The following is a 15,106-nucleotide window of genomic DNA, read 5'->3' as shown; positions in this document are numbered from 1 at the left end:
AGCCATTGTCATAGTACTCCTGGGTGCTCCTTTAGCCAACCTCAGTAAGGTTGGTCACGGGCACCTGGGCAGACATGGGAGTGACTCAGCCAGGTTATTCCTTTTTTAAGTTTTGTCTCCTGGAGACTCAGTCCTGCCAGCAGTTGTATTGCACTGTCTTCTGGTGAGCAGCCAGGAGACGACAATGGCTAGTAGTCGGACTGCACCGTCTGCTGCCAGCCTAAGATGTGTAAGACAGATGGAGTGGATCAAAACAAGAAACAGACCAGATTTGTTTTGCATTCATTTGCTCCTCCCTCCATGAAATCAATGGCCTGCTAAACCCAGGGTTTTGAGTTCAATCTTTGAGGGGGCCATTCTGTGTGACAGTTGTTTGTGTTTCTCCTTATGCAAAGCCACCCCTTTGTTGATTTTAATTCCCTGTAAGCCATGTTGTCAGTTGCCCCTCCATCAGAGCAACGGCAGACAATTGTTTCATGCCTTTTTTCAGCACAGACGCCATAGCACTGGGAAGATGGAGCCCGCTCAGATCACCACGGCAATTATGAGCACTGTAAACACTTTTGGCCTTCCAGAGACAGAGCACCACATGGAGCGGGTGTGGGTTACATTTGAAGTGTTCAGGGGGCAGGAGAAGTTGGCAGATCTCCTTTGAGAAGGAGAGAAAAGGACAGAAGAGAAGACAAAATGTTGAGCCCAGAACTAAGACAATACTTCGGTTTGCAAGGCAAATTTCTTGCAAGGATCTCATTAAACTTTTGAGGCAATTACTTAAGACCCACTACAGCCCTATGGAATAGATCAGCATTACCACCCCCATTTTACAGGTGGAGGAAACTGAGGGAGTCATGACTTGCCCAGGATTTCCCAGAGAGTCAGTGGCAGAACTGGGAATGGAATCCAAGATTTGAAACCCAGCCTAGAGCTGGGAAGTCAACTGCATGCTTCCCCCTGATTTTCAGTCCTTTGCACAGGTCAAAAGCAAACTCGCAATCTACTGGGTTTTGGTTTTGCTTGATGTTTTTTCTAATGCTAGGCTCGGTTGGTAGGGGGAAATGATTTTATACGAAGCCCAAGAGCAATTTGTCTGTGTTAAGACGTAGCCCTGCCACTGAAACATTTTAAAGTCATCATATTTTCTTGACTTCTCTCATAATTTAGATCCCAATCCAGGTAGGCCAGCCCCTCTCCCTATGCAGAACACTAGTGCAGATAGTTCTTCTCTCTCTTGTAAATGTCTAAACTTCCCAGTTCTTGCACTTCATTTACCCCCATTTGCTAGGAGAACATCTTGGTGTGGCCTGGGAATTTTTCAGGTTGTTCTCTGAGAGATGAGAGCAAACACTTTTTTTTTTTTTCCAGAAAAGAGAAAAAACAAAACAGTGAATTCATTGTCTAGATCCCTGACTTTCCAGTGTTTGACCTTAAGATGTCGCTACTAGCTCTTGGAAACAGCCTGTCTGCCTACATTTCATTTGTGAGCTTAGTGAAACAGCAAATTAGAGGCAATCCTAACGGACACTCCCCCATCCTCCGGCCCTCATAGGACTTGTCACCATGAAAAAGAGAATAGGGGCAGTTTACTCATTTATTATAGGCAGAGCTGATAGCACCACCTATTAAGTTTGCTTGACGCTTCCCATTACACTGCTCTACAGCCAAAATGCTTCTGAAATAAATGTAGTCCAACTTTACTAATTCTGGGTCACTGAGAACGAAAATGATGCTTAAAATTGTTGATTGGCTCTAGTTTTCAAGATATGCTATTAGGTCAGTATATACGACCCCTGACTTGGGAATGGCAGAGGATAAGTGAGTTATAAAGGGAAGGGATCTCAATTTAAACCAGAAATGACTAAAATACATCTTTGACTGGATCTATGAATAAATCTATGACTGGGTTTGGACAGTACTTGCTTTTTAGGCAAAACAATGAATGATGCAATCTGAAGCTGGTATTGCATCATACGCGATATGAATTGCATCATGTTATTCCTAGAAGTCATGGATGATGCAATCATAACGAAGCTTACATCACTCTGCTGAACACATTGCCCTATATCAGCTCTAGAAATCATACAGTGTCGTGCTCTCTTATTTGTCAGTGTTTGATTTTGCAAAGGGACACATTTCTGTTTAGCCAAAGTGAGCAGAGATGCCTTGTACTTGTGTGAACAGTGCAGATAACTTCTTCTGTGTTTGTGGTGAAGTGACTTTTGCATCACAAAAGTGCAGTATAACCACTATGGTTAAGAAAGCCTATCACCTTTATTTTGGCTGCAAAATTGGAGATCAGGACAAGAGGTGGGCCCCACACATATGCTGCAACACTTGTGCAACAAATCTTCGCCAGTGGTTGAACAGGAAAAGGAAATCTATGCCTTTTGCAGTGCCAATGATTTGGAGAGAGCCAACAGATCATACCAGCAATCGTTACTTCTGCATGGTGCCTCCAGTTGGGAAAGGTGTGTTAAAGAAGAAAAAGTGGACTGTGCATTATCCAAACATTCCATCAGCTATCTGCCCAGTGCCCCACGGAGAAGGACTGCCGGTTCCTGATGCACCAGAATCATTCTCACTTGAGTCAGAAGAGGAAGAGGAAGAGGATGGAAACTCTGGTCCTGAACCATCAATGTCACAGGACCCACATTTTCTCCCATCCTCCTCCTCTGAACCACACCTCATAACACAAGGTGAACTGAATGACCTTGCCTGGGATTTGGAACTACCCAAGAGTAAGGCAGAGCTGTTGGGTTGCAGACTACAGGAGTGGAATCTCCTGGCAGGCTATCAGGGCAAATGGAGCCCATCAATGCTTGCAGACTATTGCTGGACAGTGACAAGAGATGCTCCATTTAATGAATACAAGAGACAAGCCAAGAAGCGCCGAGTAGACACTGAATAGGACTAAACTATGTACATAATAGTTTTTTGCCTTTTGTTTCATAATAAATTTTATTTATATAACCCTTTTGCTGATTTTTAAAGTGTTACATAAACAGGACAGGTGAAATATTATCATGTAAAGCAACCATAAACACATGAAAAGACCTAGGTTTACAATTTATGATTAAAACTCTACTATCTACACAATATACATAGACATAAAATGTAAAAACTTAAATATCTTAGAAACAGTAGCCAATCAGTTGTTTTAATTGTCATATTTGAATTCAGCACATCAAAATACCTAATAAATATCACATTTTATCTCTGAAGCAGACGACTTCTCAAAAATTGTAGACCAGTGTTATAAGACCCTGTTTTCAGTTGCTTATAACTTTTTCAAACTTTAACCATTTGGGCTGAAGTTTTCCGTGCCAGGTGTCTACCTCGGGCTGAATTGTTTTGGATAATTTCAGCCAAAATGCTTCTCCTGTTGCCAAAAATGAAGCTAAGGAAAAATACATTGTTTCACCCGTGCTATAATCTTCTGGTGACTTTTTCTTTGAAAAGCTCTAGCATCCCTGTACCAAAGCAGGGACCTGACGTTTGGTAGAAGGCGACATTTGTGTCAGGGCTGGGCCTTTTGCTGTCACTGTGAATGTCTGCCCAAATTTGGCCGAGTTACAAGCCTGGGGGAGGGGAAAAATATAGTTTTCACATGTTCAATAGACTTATTAGATTTTTAGTAGGTAAATTCCCCCAAGATTCCATCTGCACTGGGCATGCTCTAGCAGAGAGCTGCAATTGCAGTTCTAGGCTGCTGAGGGCCTTGCTGGGTCCAGGGTCAGGCACCTGAACAGAGAACAGGGAGGCTGGCTCTCCTCTGCTCTTAATGACCCCTCTGCTGGGCCCATGCAGCGCAGAGGAAGGAGCTGCCTGATTTGAAGGTGGATGGGACAAGAGCTAGATCTGCAGTGGGGTCAGAGTGAGTAGCATGTCTGGTGAAGACGCACTATGCCGATATGACAGGCCTCCCCCATCAGCATAATTACTCCACCTTGGCGAGAAGCAGAAGCTATGTCAGCAGGAGAGCGTCTCCCACTGACACAGCGTCAGTGTAGACAGCACGGAACTTGCGTCATTCGAGGAGGGGGCTTTTTCACACCCTGAGCAATGTAAGTTAGATCAACTTAAACGGTGGTGTAGATCTGCCCTGAGTCTCACCATTCTTCTGCTGTCAGCAAATATCTGTGAAACCCATGGGCAAAATGTCCTATCCTCTGCCAGTGATGGTCCACATAAAGGATGACAACCTACTACTACTACTACCAATTACTTTGTTAGCTCATGTGACTGAGGTCTGTGTGGTGGATTGAAAGGTCTCAACCTTGCTGATGATGCATGTGCGTGTCAATATGATGCCACATTCTGTCTTTTAAGTTCGCTTTTTTAAAAACCTAGAAGATCTCTCACACACAAGTCTATGTTAAAGGTTGAGCAGTCAAACGCTGAAAAGCTAGCAAATGCCAGAATTAAAGTTGTGTATGCAACCTTAATCCAGCCCCCCTGTGCATGTGCAATATGAGGCAGTCTTTAATTACATGACTATGTATGATTTTTTCCAAATTAAGGTTGCATGGGAAATGCCAGAATGAATATTGCCTAATGTTTGAGTTCTTGGCTGTGTAACCTTGATAATGTTTTTTAAGCTTAGGTTTTAAGTATATATAGTATGTAACAGGCTGTCTCTGCTCCATATAAATGAATATTATTGTCTCTTCATGTTGGGCTTTTAGTAAGCATAAATTTAAAATAGGAAGGAACAGGCTTCTGAGAGTTTGTTTGACTGTATATAAAACTATGAAAATCTGCCACCTGATTTTTTTGTTTTTTATTAACAGATGTTAACAGTTGGCTACCCCCATTCTCTAACCACTAGTAAAACTCTTAGAGGACAATAATAGTGAAAAGAACAGGATTTGGAAAGCGGACAAAAAGGGTAAAGGTGAACTGATTGATCTAACTGGTTACTTTGTCCCTGTAATAAATTAAGACTCCAAATCACTGAAGCACTTAAGCACATGCTTAACTTGAAGCCCATGAGTAGTCACGCTGAAGTTCAACAACTGGTGATCACGTGTTTAAAGTTACTTAAAGTGCTTTGCTGAAATGTGGCTTATTAACCTGTTATAAGAAACATGCACTGTTAGGGCCCGGATGAGCAGTGGCTGTATTAAAGAAATTATAAATCCCTAGAACTGATCAGAAAATGCCAAAGATTATTGAAACATCAGCAAAAAAGAGGGGGTGGAAAGCATATTACTAAGTTTTCCCAAATATTTCTTTTTTTCCATCCAGTTGTATAGAAATTTGATTGAAATTGGAGGAGGAAAACTCTCAGTTCTCTTCCTTTTTTTCAACCAGCTCTAGGAAATACCCCTGTGACCCATGATCCCAACTAATATCGGGCAAATCCAGCCACGAGTATTTAAATTTATCCTTGAGGATGAAACTTGCCAGTTAACTTTGCTAATATTCACAAACACATTAACTCCCATTCATAAACAGGTGAGCAAATTTTGTTTGCAAGAAGGTGCAATGGAAAGCAAAGTCATCCTGGATAAATTATTGCTCATATATTTACACTGGCTGCACCTTCTGCAGTCATTTTGAAAACTTGATTATTTGCACCGATTCATCAGATGATTTTGATTATTTGCAAATAATTTGTGTGTGTTTATCGAGTGTTACTAGATGTTTCAGATACTGTGAGGGAAATGTTTATATGCAAATAACTATTTCTTAAAAGCTTGCTGGAAAAGGGCATTTCTGTCTTACAGGAAATTCTGAAATGTTGATACTTGTTTTCATCCTGAACTGGGACAAAAAACTTGAAATATCAAACTTGCATAGAATGAAAAGTTCTGAAAAAAATCTATTTAGAAATGTCTAAAATAGTGGACCTTATTAATCAAACTAAATGTTTTGACATTTCAAAACAAAATATTTCATTTCAAAATGTCAATTAAACAAAAGAATTCATTTTGAATTTGCGCTGTTGTTGGTCCCAGGATATTGTCCTACTACAATTGTAAAGTTATTAACTGCCCACTTTTCCCTTGAACGGTCTCTTGCAACATGTGTTAAGTTAACTCCTTATGCTTAAGAATCTGTTCCACCTTGTTTTTAGCTGTGACAGTCTGGGTATGTCTACACTGCAAATAAAAAACAGAGGCTGGTCGGTGCCCGCTTGACTTGGGCTGCAGGGCTGTTCATTGCAATGCAGCCTTCCAAGCTGGGGCTGCAGTCTGAGCTCTGGGAATCTCCCACCTTGCAGAGGCCTAGAGCCCGGGGCCTCTGCCTGAACCTGAAAGTCTACGCTGCAGTTAAACAGCTCAGCAGTCCAAACTCCGTGAGCTTGAGTCAGCTGACACAGGCCAGCCAGAGGTGTCTAACTGCAGTGTTCTCTGAGTACTTTCCCAGACCTGGAGAAGAGCTCTGTGTAGCTCGAAAGCTTGTCTCTCTCACCAACAGAAGTTGGTCCAATAAAAGATATTACCTCCTCCACTATGTTTTTCATTTTGAATTGATATTTTGACTTAAAATGACTGTCAATATTGATCTGAAACAAAAATTTTCATTTTGATTAAAAACGTCATCAACATTTTCCTGTAGAAAATTTCAACTTCAACTATATCACATTTTCTGATGAGAAAAAACGTTGGTCAAATGTTTCAAATAGCTCTACTGTTCTCATTAACATTTACGAGGAAGCGGAGACTCACGAAAACTTACTGTAGATTTTATAAAAACTTTTAGCAAATCCTTAAATTTGGGTCTAAACTACTTGACCCTCAACTTTACTTGCCATTAACTGAAGTAAATGGGTACATATTGTGCTATCAGTTTTTAAAAATAACTCCCCATTGATATAAATTGGAAATTATGCTTAAAAACCATTGGCAGCATACATCCCAAAATACATACAACCTCACTGTCTCACCCTAAGCATTCTTCTGTGTGCTTGGACTTTCTCCAGTGCCTGGCGGTTCTTTACCAGCCGAGCCCTGCATCTGATGTTCTGAGCAAGGCCAGAAAAGCACTTTATGTAGTGGAATCTTCATTTCTTAGCCTTTGAACTTATTCCTCTATACTTAAATGTACTGGCAATACATTCCATTTGGCCATCACCCAGCTAAAGGCCTGTGCCCTGGCATGTTAAATCCACAACAGAGCTAAGTGGGATTTGAGTGCTGTGTCTGTTTTTGTTGGCCCCATTGCACAGGTGTGAATCCTAATCCTGTCCTTAGAATCCAATCTTTCAGCCTGACCCAAATCACATTAGAGTCAATTGAAGTCTTTCCGCTGATTTCAGTGGGCCTCTTTTATGTCCCCATCATAGTGAGAAGTGCCCTGATGAGCAGACAGTGGTGGCAGATCCACAGCACAGCCAGCCCAGCTGTAGTGACTGTATTGTTTGTTGGGTCCCAGACCCTCTCCCCACCCCATTCTCCCCACATGCATTTGAGGCCTAGGCATGTCCCTAGTTTGCCTATGTGATAATCCCCTCTGGGGCCAGGTGGGGAGCAAAATGTGATTGAACCAGCCCTGCTCACAAGAACAGCTGTTCCCATGGGATCTCCACTATTCCTGTCTCCCCAGCTGCAACCACTCATCACTGACCTGACAGCTTCCCTAAAAATGGCAGTGGAGGTAGCAGCTGGCTGGTGCAGCCAGGTGAGACATGGAAGGCTTTGAGTAGGGGCCCAGTTTGCACTTCAGAACCTCGGGAATGGAAACTGACTGGACAGAAATTGGCCTGTTTGGAGGGGATGAGATCCAGTTTGGATCTCTTATTCCAGATCCAAACATCTCCAAGCCTCGGGGGGTTCAGACTTTTTTAGAGCTTTGATGTCATCAACATCCAGCCCTGGAGCAACCGAGGATTGTAGACCCCCCCACTTTTTAGTCTGTTTCTACTCCCTGCTTGCTGCAGTACACACCATACAGGCAGTTGGATAAGGATGAGCCATCAGATCTTGGCTAGATACCCAGCACAGTGACCCACAGTCAAGTGGAATCTCCCTAGGAAAGGGTGCAGGGGCCGCCACCCTGGAGCAGAGTACAGAGGTGATCTCATGGATCACCGCAAAGGAGCAATTTCATCTGCTGCATCAGACCTGGGCAACTCACTCACTGAAGCCCAGAAGTGACGTTTCTGAGACTCAGCACCGACATGCGCCTGGGTGAACTGCCTGTGATGCTGTATAAATAGTGAACCGTACCTATAAATTTGAAAAGCTGTGATTTGAAAAGAGCCTAAGGAGCAAGCCACCCAACTCCTATTGACTTCCAAATGGAATTGGACACCGAACTTCCTCTGGTTCCTTAGAAAACCGCAGGCAGAATCTTTACATGATTTAAGAAGAGGGTCAGCCTTTTTAAAGAGTGAATTCACTGACCCAGCACAGCGTACAGAACAGTTATCTCTTCCCCAGCCGCCAACTACTGCAAGAGCTGACTGAACTATTAAATGGGAACAATTTATTCACTGGGTTCGGCCCTTTTCATTCCAAGGCCTATGCACCACCTAAGACCTCAAAATGGAGCTTAATTGGGATTTCACATTGGCTTTGTGCTGGCCCCATGCATGGGGCTGAGTGTTACCCTTCATGAATTGTCTATTAACAGATCTTGAATTTTATGAATTGGTTTGTTATTTCTAAGTGTAGGATGAAGGCTTTTTGTGCACGTATTTGAGTCTCTGGTAGTTTGCAAACTATTCAAAGGAAGTAGTCCAGAGTATCTGAAATTCAATATTTGAGCTGTGTACCTGGCCACCTCAGTTGCCTGGTCTTGTTTCTGGTTACCCTGTTAAGCTGGGATAACCCAACCTTTATGAACACAACTGCCTGACTACATCCTTTTGGTGCTGGATCAATTGGGGAAGGGAAACAGAAGGTCTAAGAATTGTCTGTTAGCATTTTAAATCTTTTCTGTCCCCTTTTACATGAAAAAAAAAAATACCTGGCTGAATACATGGACCTTAGCTTTTAAAATTACAGAGTTCTCTGGCTGCAGGAAAGAGAAAGCTATAGTCTTGATTTATTCCCAGGCAGAAAGAGGGGAGGGGGTGAGGGAGAGAGAAAGTTACAGACAGTTCCTTGAGTCTCTTAATTGAGAGTCTCAGGGCTCTGGCCAGCATGGTTTGGAAAGCTACATACAGCAACACAAGTCACTTTATATACTTGCCAGCTGCACAGAGTGAATTCACTACTCTGCACCACCATTATTTGTAGCTTGCATTTTATCAGGGAGATGACTGTATGGTCCCAGGACCAGCTGCACGATTCCACAGAGTGGTTTTCCTCAAACACTGACTCTCCTCTGTCTAACTGGCCCATATATATGGGTTGTGCCAGGAAGAAGTGCAGAGCGTCTGCAGGAAAAGGACTTGTCTGCTATATGCGCATCCTGCCACCACCCACCCTACTCCCCCTCTCATTGCTACTCATGCTGAAGGATTGCTCAGTTGTTTGCAGGAAAAAGATCACTGATTTTCTCATTCTCCTGCTCCCAAACAAATACAATCAGCATATACTGGGCGGGCAAGGTGAGCGCTTCCTTCCAGGACCAAGATCGTTGCTCTCACACAGATAAGTGCGTTCACTCACTAGACAAACTGAGACTGGAACGAACATGTACATTTTTAATAGTGAGAGTAATTAACCATTGGAACAATTTACCAACCGTGGTGGAGGATTATCGCTGACAATTTTTAAATCAAGATTGGGCATTTTTCTAAACGATCTAGTCAGTTCCAGGAATTATTTTGGGGATCTTCTCTGGCCTGCCTTATACAGGATGTCAGACTAGAATCACAATGGTTCCTTCTAGCCTTGAAATCTATGAATAGCTAGATGCACACAAACATCCACACCAACAAAAATCAGTTTCATGACAATTCAGAGAAAAAAATGAACAAAAACGGCGCTAACAAGGTGAGATTCAACCCAAATTTGTAACTGGTGAAAACGTTTACAAATCATTTCCTTTCACTATTTGTGCAATTATAATCCACTATATAATCATCTTTTTTTACATGAAAAGCAATTTCATCCTATCGGTTTACAAGATTTTTAAGCCACATTTGTGTTGAACAATATTTTTAATAACAAAGAGCTACCAAATATACCAGGATTAATATTGGGTTGGCTGTGCATCTGTTCCTTTTTGAAAGTTCTATACATAGGTATTATCTCCTCAGCATACATATGTACTTTGAATATTATAAATGAGTCTCGTTTTCCCATTATGATGGGGGATATCTGAAAGCTCACATCACTCACTTTAAGATGTCTAATACTGAACCGATGGCTGAGGTGAATACTGCTATGTAATGTGAAGATTCGGTGAACAAGAATCTTCTAATTATAGTGAGAGTAATTAACCATTGGAACAATTTACCAACAATTTACCAATTTAAATAGTAATTTAAACTCAGTATACTGAGTTTAAATTACTATGATGCACAACTTCTATTTTCCTATGAAAGATTTCTTTGCAAGAAGCTATGAATATCACTTAAAATAACTTATGATACAACATTAGCTTTTTCCCTGATGATATTCTAAATAACTTGTAAAATAAGCAGTGTATCACGGTGTCATGGGGACATAATTGTATTTGTATTAACAAAAGTATAATTACAAACATAAAACATCTACATATAATATGCTAAGATTTTAGCTAGCCATTTTCTTTAAAAATTAATGTTTTCCTAGTCTCTTTTTAAAATATATTACATTCAATTATCAGAATAGAGTATATTTTGACTTTGCATTTATCTAATAGCAATAATGCTCAATTCTCTTTTTCTATAGGATTTTGGTTTCATTTTCAACATATATTAATTGCCTTGAAATACTGTCAGTCACTTAAATCCAATCTATTTTCTCTTAATGATCCAGTTTTTAAATTTGATTTAGTTGCACACACACAAGACTGACCAAAAAAATCTCAATATTATTCTTACAGTCTTCATATTGCCTAGAGAAAAATCTCCCTCCCACTCTCGCCTTCTCTGGTACCAATTATCTTTATTAAATGGTGACAAACGCTGTCAAGCACCATATTTAGCAATTTTTGTGAAAAAAAGACTGAACATAAGGGATATTTCCTGAATGATAGCTCACATTCAAATACTGCATTAACTACAATTGTAACTGTTGGGTTTTTTTGGGACAACTGAGACAGTAAGAATCAGCTTTAAATTCCCTCTATCAAATGTCTATTGCCATCTGTTTCAAGCAGTACATGTTTGATAACTGAAGCCATTATTCAAATGCTTCAAACACCCATATCATACTGTTTTCTACCAAGTAAACTCTTCCATGGAAAGATTGGCAGATTTAATGTGTTTTTTTTAATTGACAATGGAAACAGATTCTTATTTAGTTGGACAAGAGATTTTTGCTAAATGGATTGAATCAGATTTAGATGTCAATAGGAAGTATACTTGACCTATGCCAAAGAAAATGACAAGGAGTCCTTGTGGCACCAGAGATTAACAAATGTATTTGGGCATAAGCTTTTGTGGGCTACAGCCCACTTCATTGGATGCATGAAGTGAAAAATACAGGAGCAGGTATAAATACACGCAAGACTGGGGGTTGCTTTACCAAGTGTGAGGTCAGTCTAACCAGATAAATCAATTAACAGCAGGATACCAAGGGAGGAAAAATAACTTCTGAGGTGGTAAGAGATTTATCTTGTTAGACTGACCTCAGGCTTGGTAAAGCAACCCCCAGCCTTTCATGTATTTATAATTGTTCCTGTATTTTTCACTTCATGCATCCAATGAAGTGGCTTCTAGCCCAGGAAAGCTTATGCCCAAATATATTTGTTAGTCTCTAAGGTGCCACAAGGACTCCTTATTGTTTTTGCTGACACAGACTAACACGGCTACCACTCTGAAACCTATGCCAAAGAAAGTTCACCAACATTAAATGGCAATTAGTCCCTAGACAAAAGTATCTAACCGTGATCCTTTTGTTCTGAAGGTCTCCAGAAAGTGTTTGATAAGCTATTGTGGTTGTAAGGGTGGCAAGAAAAATCAAGGGGAAATGATTACTTAAACGTCTCGACTAGAAAACAGCCTACTGCGGGGTGGGGGCGAGAGAGAATGAGAGTTGGCTAAAGATTCCTGGGGGGAGGGAGTTAAGATAGTTTATCTTTGTGGGTAACTTTCCCAAGGTGCCTTCTTTCTGCCCTGCGAGAGGAGATCTTGTTTGCACAGAGACGTGCTATAAAAGAAGCACGAAGCTCTGAAAAAACACTCCCAAGTGTTAGGGAGGTGAGCTAAGCTGATCGTCCTTCTCTGATCATTTCCCCTTCTCCTCACAAGTCACACACATCGGCCCCTGTTGAGATCTTATCTGAGATCCGAGGAGTTCCCCCCTTTCCTTTCCTTAGTTGACTTAAACAGGCAATTACAAGGAAAGGCCAAGCGAAGGGAAAAGTCTGGGTCCAGGAATGTTTCAGCAGAGCAGCCCTCTGGCCCTCTGGCTCAGTGCACGGAAGCAGGGCTCGTTTACACGCTGCTCACAGCCCTTTCCAACCTGCCTGGAAGACCAGGGTCCGTCCCTCGAGGAAGGGGCACCAAATCCCTCCTGATTCCGCAGTCCCAGGTGCGGGGGGAGTTCGCCCTAGATTCCCTGATGCTCTGGCTGCTCAGCCGGGCCGCTGCCTCCAGCCATGCGAGCCTCGGCCAGCTGCCCCCTCCAGCGCCGGTGAGACCACCCCCGGCCAGAGCGAACAGCTTCCCCAGGTGTCCCGGGGCAGGCTGCGGACGCTGATCCCTGCCGCCCGCCTGCACCCGCCGATCCCATGTGGCACGGCCAGCGGGGGGGGGGGGGGCGCGGGAAGGGACCCGGACCCCCGCGGACCCCGCCACGCACGGACAAACGCTGCCATGCCCCGCGGGGAGCCCGGAGCGCAGCGCCCGGCCGGAGGCTGCCGCTCACCCACCTGCCCCCTCCGGCCGCTCGCTTACCGGCTGCAGCTGCAGTTCCGAGGGGGAGCGGGCAGGCGCTGCCGTCGCAGGGCTGCCACTCAGCAGCGCATCCCGGCTGCAGTCCCGGCCGGAGCGGGGAGCTGGGCGGAGCGGGGCTGCCGGGCGAAGGGCCAGAGCCAGGGCTGTGCGCTCCAGGCGGCGGCTGCAGCCTGCGGTGCCTGCCCCTTGCTCGCCCTGCGCCGGGCTGGCGGCATTCAGCGGCGTGACAGCACCCGCCGTGCCCGCCCCGGTTCCACCGCCCAGGTTCCAGCCCCTCTCCTGCACCCGCCCCTCCTACTGCACATCACCTGCTCCCCCTCCCTCCTGGGACCTGCCCCCCACCACACAGCTCCACCCACAAGTCCCCTGCACCCGCTCCTCTACGGCACAACCCCTCTCCCCCTTCCTTCACTGCATCCGCCCCCTGCACTCCACTCCTCTGCACACACACGGCACAGCGCAGCCCCGCCCCCCAGGCGCACGTCCCACTTTCCCACTGTTCCCACCCGCCTTCCCCCAGCACATCGCCCACCCTCCTCATGGTCCCCACCTCCCCACTCCCAGGACACAGCCCCCTGTCATCTCGCCCCCACGCCACGGGTCCCATCTCGCGCTTCCCTAAATCTTTTCCTACCCCCATCTGTGGTTTCCATCTTCCCCTCTGCCGTGCTCCCAGCCTCCTCCTGCCGCGTTGCCCCCCTCATCCCCATGACCCAGTCACTGTGCTCCCCATCACCACCTTTGCCCCTTCCCTGCACCCCATCTCCACTCCCACTGCATCCCGCCCTCGCCCCCTGAATTCACCCTCGCCCATCACAGCCCCTCCTTGCCTCAATTCCCCCCGGCCCTCTCTGACTGTCTTTGTGCGGGAGGCGAGGTCCCCTCTACAGTCTCCGGACAGACACAGGGCCACCGGGGACAGACAGATGCTTCCCAAGGAGTGATCGCTGCAGCTGGTAGCCTGGCACTATCATCATCTCAAGGAGTTTGATAAGCATGGAGGTTCTCCCCAACACCACACCCCACTGAGAATCCCTGCCCCGGAAACACTCCCACGAGCTAGGGATTTCTCCCCCTTATGTCCCTTCCTAGGAGCACTGCTTCCTTCTCCCCAGAAATGCCTTCCCTCAGGTCCCCCCTCCCTCTCCCAAGAGACACCCCCTGGAGACCCACCTTTCCCCCACAAGAACTAGACTCCCCTACCCACCCCCCTTGTCCAAGGAAACGCTCCCCCAAGAGCAGGGGCGGCTCTAGACATTTCACTGCCCCAAGCACGGCGGCACGCCTGCGGAAGGTCCACCGGAGCCGTGGGACCAGCGGACCCTCAGCAGGCAAGCCTGCGGGAGGTCCACCGGAGCCGCCTGCCGCCCTCCCGGCAACCAGCAGAGCACCCCCCGGGCATGCCGCCCCAAGCACGCACTTGGCCTGCTGGGGCCTGGAGCCGCCCCTGCCCAAGAGCCTTTTACTCCTGGGGGAATTCTGCACCACTGCACATGCACAGAATTTATGTCCCTCACAGATTTCTTTGCTTCCCAGCAGAAAAAATGACTTTCTGTTGGAGAACCAAAGAGAAACCACAAGAGCAATCATGCAACCCTCCTCAGCAGTATGTTTTGGGGGCCCAGGGCAGCTGCCAAAGAGATAAATCACTATGGTACAGAAGGTGGGACTGGGGAAGACCCAGCTGATGGTTCCTATCCTGCGCCATGCTCAGTGGCTAGTCCTAGCTGATCTGGGGAGGACAGGACTTCCTCCTCTCTTGCACAGCATCCAGGGCCAGGTCAGACTCCCCCTCAATTTCTTCCTCAGCTGAAGAAAGCTCTGCAAACTTCCCCACCACCACCCGCCCCATGCACCTGGACCACCCCGACGAGCCACTCGCACCTGGATCCCCACCCTACCAAGCCCCAACCAGCTGCATCCGGACCCCCCCACTGAGTCCCCCACACCCATACCCCTGCTGAGCTCTATCTCCCCCACACCCAGATGACCCTCTGCTGAGCCCCAACCATCTTCACTCAGAGCCCCCTGCAGAGTCCCATTACTGTTGCATCCAGGACCCCACAACAAGCCCCCGTGCATCCAGATCCTCCCTGCACCCAGATCCCCCACTGAGCCTCCTGCACCGAGATTGCCCCACACAGAACTCTCTCAGCCCACACCTGG

General features: G+C 45.5%; 1 protein-coding gene across 1 annotated transcript in view; it reads right to left on the bottom strand.

Moving 5' to 3' along the window:
- The window catches only part of ZNF488 (zinc finger protein 488), a 37,113-nt gene extending 24,091 nt beyond the window's left edge, over window positions 1-13,022 (bottom strand). Inside the window, exon 1 of the mRNA XM_050960175.1 lies at window positions 12,941-13,022. The gene's annotated coding sequence lies outside the window, so the exon portion shown is untranslated. The remainder of the gene's footprint in view (window positions 1-12,940) is intronic.
- Between the last annotated feature and the right edge of the window lie 2,084 nt (window positions 13,023-15,106).

Source organism: Gopherus flavomarginatus, chromosome 6 (assembly GCF_025201925.1).
Source record: "Gopherus flavomarginatus isolate rGopFla2 chromosome 6, rGopFla2.mat.asm, whole genome shotgun sequence".
NCBI classification, from domain to species: domain Eukaryota; kingdom Metazoa; phylum Chordata; order Testudines; family Testudinidae; genus Gopherus; species Gopherus flavomarginatus.
This window is presented reverse-complemented; position numbering and strand designations above follow the sequence as displayed.